This window comes from Medicago truncatula, chromosome 7, assembly GCF_003473485.1.
Source record: "Medicago truncatula cultivar Jemalong A17 chromosome 7, MtrunA17r5.0-ANR, whole genome shotgun sequence".
NCBI lineage: Eukaryota > Viridiplantae > Streptophyta > Magnoliopsida > Fabales > Fabaceae > Medicago > Medicago truncatula.
Window position 1 is genome coordinate 28,243,842 of NC_053048.1, and position 6,000 is coordinate 28,249,841.

Below are 6,000 nucleotides of genomic sequence, written 5' to 3' on the forward strand. Positions count from 1 at the left end.
GGTGTCTGAACCTTCCTAGAGGGTGCCTAAGCCCTTCCAGAGAGCTTCTAGGCCTTTAGGAATATTATGACGGTTCACAGTCCTCCAAACACGAGTCTTGAAACAAGGCGAAGTGGTGTAAAATGTGGGGTTAGCCTTGCTAGAAGAAACCACAATCTTTGGAAGATTCATGGTGGTTCATGAACGTTCTTGATCATAGGGTATTCATAGACATGGCAACGCACAAAGTATTGGCTACAAAATACAATCACTATTTATCAACATGATTATATATTCTAGACTCACTATATACTTCTCACGCAAAATTGTAGAAATAATTTATGAATGTGACAAATGATTTATATATCATAATTATTTAAGTGTAGTATATGTGAAAAAAATAGATAATAAGTAAACGTGAAAAAATATATATAATTAAGAGTAATAGAAAAAACGGACAAATGTGTGCTTGTCTTTTCTTTAGTGCAATATGGTAGTTAAAAGCAAAAGTAGGGTGGTTTGCTTTTAACCACCATAAGGATTTGAAGATTAATTTTATCTGGAATATGTTGAAAAGGATCCCCTTTTGTTGAAACTCTAGCATTTATGTCTCGCAAAATAGTCCAAACACAAGAGAACCAAATCAAATAAAAAGCATGACAAATGTTTTTTGAGAAACAACCCAACAATCAAAATTGAAGTAAGTGGTCCTTAACATGAGTTGTCTTGACTGAAACTTAGCTCAACTAATTGTAAATATCTAACCATATTTTACCAAAAATAGTCGCTTATCAAAATCAAATTATCAATATCCTCTTGACAACCGCAGCCACCCTAACAAAAATGAGTATTTGGTTGAAGCACCTTTCTCCTAATTAAATTATTTGTTGTTGGAAAACGGTTACATAATAAGCGTCGGGTAAGAATGTTGACTTTTAAAGGAACCGCTTTGTGCCAAATGATTTCTGGTTGATTGTTCTCTAAAGGTTGATTCCTTGATGTTAAAGAGTTGTAAACACTAGTAATATTGTATCTTGAAGAGGCATGAAGTTGTCAAATCCACATGTCATTCACATCAGCATGCAAAACAATGGATAAAAGCGCACAACACTCGCTCTAGTTCCTCCTCCCAAGCCAACAATCTCCTCCGTCATTTCCAAACCTCACCATCCTCCCCCAACCTAACGAAAACATGTTCGACATAGTCGCCAATTTTTTATCAACAACGTCAAAAAGGTTACTGAATCTATCCTTCATTAACACTACCTTCAGCCAAGGTTCCCACTAAAACAAAGTACCTATTCCATCTCCCACATAACGTCGTAAGTGATCGGTAAACCAAATACCTTCTTCCTCTGCACCACCCCTAATACTAATCAAAAAATTTCCTCCACACAATAGATACTCTCCCCCCTCCTCCCATCACCGATAATTCCACCTTCCTCAACATACCTCGTTGCTAACACTTGATACCACAACAACCTTTTTCCTCTCCCAAAGTCTAACACCACTTACCGAGTAAAGACAAATTAAACTATCTAATCCTTATGACCCTCATACCTCCATCCTCCTTTTTAAAGAAAGAGTATCCCAATTAATCCAATATATTTTCGTAGCAAAGTGTCATCGGCAAATTGCAAGTGAGAAATACTAACACTGTTTGTCTATACAACATTGTAACATGAAAATATATCAGCACAGACTAAAGCATTCATCATAAAATTAGGGCCTTCTGCCGCAATTTAAAAGAGAAACGACAAAAGTGGGCCACCTTGGCGCAAACCTCGTTCTAACTTGAACTCGTCTGTTGGCAGCCATCCAGTAGCACAGATGCAGACGTTGTAGCTACACACTCCATGATCCATCTGCGCCATAAAACAGGAAAATTCAGTTTGGTCATAACATCATTAATTAAGGTAACGTGAATCAACAAAATCAAAAGCCTTCTTAAAGTCGACTTAAAAAGGAGCAATTCTTTTTTAAAGTGACGAGCGTATACCATCTTGTTTGTAATTAAAATACCATCTAGAATTTATATGCCATGAAAAAAAGCTGAATAAGACTCTGAAGTGACACTTCTGATGACACAACACAGTCTATTAGATATCACCTTAGCCAACACATTATACATACACCCAATCAAAGAGATTAATATGAAATCTTACAAACGTTAAGGGCTTTCAACCTAAGGAATAAGATCGATAAAAGTACTATTTATTCCTTTAGATAACTTCTCATTCCAATGAAATTCAGAGATGAAGCACATAATATCATCTTTAAGCTCAGCCCAAAAATCCTTAAAGAAGTTAGAATTAATTCCATCGGGCCCCTGACTCTTAGAACTACCATAGTCTCACACTGTCTGCTTCACCTCTTTTACACAAAAAGGTTTTGTTAAAACTCCATCCTGCTCCTGATTGAGAGTTTTGAAAGTAAGATTTTCCACACTAGGCCTATCCAAGTTTACATTTCAGAAGTGATTAGTAAAATGATTAAAGATTGCGCTTTTGATATCAGTCACTCCCTCGATTTGTGACCCATTAACTGACATAAAGACAATTGAGTTCGATATTCTCCTATATGACATAATACCATGAAAGAATTTGGAGTTAACATCACCTTTTTTTAGCCAATCGACAACTCATGTACGTCACCTCTATTTAAAGGGACTTTACACGATCCCAAAGATGTGAAATCATTCAAGCATAAACCCTCATTCTTGCTCCTTAAACTGACTTGAGCGTCATAGTGTTTACAAGTACAACCACCTTTGTTCCAAAGCCAACTAACGCCCAAAACAACTGCATCAGACGCCATCAATCTGATCATGTACGATCAACGCTACATTCTCTTTCAGTTTGATCATTTCAAACTTCAATCAATAAACTCACAACACCTAATTGTTGTGCAATAAATTTATTTTTACTCCCATTTATCACAACAAATTAAAATCAACATACAAACAAACATTTTCTACACAAAAACTACGTATCTTTGAAGTTTCCATCGCACCCAAAGATATGTAGGAGCAAGCGACCACTCTTGTCAAGAACAATATGAACAAATCTTTTTTCCCTCTATTTAAAACCAAACCATTTCCATTTCAAAATCATATTTTAATTCGCATTTAATAATTAAAAGAAATAAATATTTTAGAAGTTAACAAAATCTTGCACAAGTAATTTGTGGTAACCGTTTCTTAATTTGTAGAGTGCTAATAATTTGTGGTAACCATTTAATATAAAATTTTAGACACGGAAATGAAACATATTTTAATTTATTCAAAAAAAACAGATGTTAGCAAAGTTTTAATTTAAAAAAAAAAAACTGATTTTTAACACTATTTTAATAAATTGTTTTCCAACAATAGAACTTTTTAGTATAGTATTTTTTATTAAGCATTTTTATTTTCCTACGCTTTGATTAGTTTTAATTTATAAAAATAATAATTATAACATAATTATAAGTTAAATATAAAAACTGATTTTTAAATATGATAAAAACAGATTTTAATTTATTAAAAAACAGCATTAGGTTTAATAATCTGTTTTTATATTTAAATTATAATTATGTTATAATTTAAAAATTGGTTTTAATATGGCATTAACTAATTAACTAAAATATCTTTATAAAAACTAGGTATTAAAAATTTAAAAAAATATAAATTTTTAATAACAGATTTATTTTAACAAACAATTTAACTTTTAAAACAATATTCCCTAATTTTGTTATTTTAAAACAGTACCGAAATGTACACTTGCCTAAAATTAATTAAACTAGTCCTATTTTCTTTCCTATTTTTCATTAAAACAATTAAAGTTTATTATTAAAAAAAAACAGAATATATATAGGCAATTATTGTTTGACCATATTTCTTTTAACATTCTACTACAACATGCATATATTTCATTTTATCACAAAAAAAAAAAAAAAAAAAAAAACAGCATGCAAATATTTCATTTCATCACAATAAATTAAAACAACATGCATATATATTTCATATGATCACAAAAAAAAAACATGCATATATATAATTCATTTTATCACAACAAAAACATGCATTTCATCATTTTATCACAAAAAAAAACATGGATATATTTTGCAAATTCGAATAAAAAATTACTAACAATATTCATACATAATAATATGAGAAAAAAAAATTATCATCATTACATTTAATTTATTTACATTTTCGGACAAAAAAAATTACCCAACAATCAACATATATTTTTATAACATATCAACATGCATGAATATCAATTATAGTGTTATGAGGAAAGAAACAAAAAAACTAACTTGTTGAAGCTTTACAAAAAAATATCTGCAATGCAATCCAAAAACAACAAGAGTTGGGGCAATAGCTGACCACAGGAGGCGACAAATAACACAACTGCAAATAGTATAGAAAATAAATAACATTAGTAAGCACTAAAAATTAATATCATGATAAAAACTGATAAGAAATGAAGAATTTTTTACCAAATAAATGAAGTTTGATGAAGGTTTTGTGTTTTAGGTGAAGAAATTTTGTGAGAAAATTTTGCTTAAGAGTTGCTGGCTCCATAAACCGGTGCATCTCTTATATAGGGAGGGAACAAAAACCACGGCTTTTGCGAGGGGCACTTCCCTGGCACAGATAGTCAAATCCTACTATAGGGTAGGCACAGACGAGGCGCAGAACGGCAGGGAAAAAGCGACGGCTAGCTGCAATTTCCGAGGGGTTTAGCCCCTGGCAGGCCTGCAACGGACCAGCTTTCCCAGCGCCTTGTCAACTCAACCGGAAAAAGCCTGCCATTTGCGCATCCGAGGGGCAAAGCCCTGGCATAAGCCGTCGGTTTTCTCTGACACAGTAGAGATTCCTTCAGCTTTTGGATTTTCAAACTCCCGCCTAAACAAAAGCCACGCCATTTTACAAAAAACGAGGGGCAAAGTCCCTGTCTTTTCTGCCAGCGGTTGTCCCTGGCATTTTCCCTGGCAAATTTGCCAGGGGTTTCAAACCTTGACAAAATCCCTGGCAAAAGGTCATTATTCTTGTAGTGTTTCCCAATTAAATAGTTAACAAATTACCTTGAGCAAACAGAACATAGGTAAGCAGCGCAACAATACAAGTAAATTTATGCACATCCACCGCTTAATAGTGCGTTTGTCTTATCATGCGAAAGCGATTGTGTGCAAGTTTTTTACAATTAAGATTAAATAAGGGGAAAATAAGTGTGTGACAATAAGCTAAAAGGTTCCATTGTTATTGTGAAAGAACTTGTGCACAGGTTATTTTTTAGCAAATGAATATTGAATGATCAAAAACAAATTTATAATAATAAGCTATATGAATGATTTAAAACCATGTTATGAAAAATATATTACCATTCATTGCTGCTGTGATAGACTAGTTGGTGCACAGGTTGTTTTAGTACATTTGAAGATTGAATTTCAGCAAAATCAGCTTATGACAATAAGCTACATGGATGAGCTTATGAAGATAGCTAAATCAGGTCTTATAAGCAAAATATTTCCACTCATGTACTATAAATCCTCATAAAAATACCTATGCCATAAGACATAGCCAAATAAATTATTTAAAAAACATAACCAGAACATATGGTATCTTTCTTAACTAAAACATTAAGAGAATCACCAACAGCACAAAACAAAATAACAATGATAATTAAAAATGTACAATAAAATTAGTTAGGGGGACTTTACACGGTCCCAAAGATATGAAATCATTCAACCCTAAACCCTCATTCTTGTTCTTTAAACTGACTTGAGCGTCGAAGTGTTTGCAAGTACAACAACCTTTGTTCCAGAGCCAACCAACGCCCAAAACAACTGCATCAGACACCATCAATCTATCATGTACGATCAACGCTGCATTCTCTTTCAGTTTGATCATTTCAAACTTCAATCAATAAACTCACAACACCTAATTGTTGTGCAATCAATTTATTTTTATTCGCATTTATCACAACAAAACATTTACCTTAAAATCAACATACAAAAAAACATTTTCTACACAAAAAC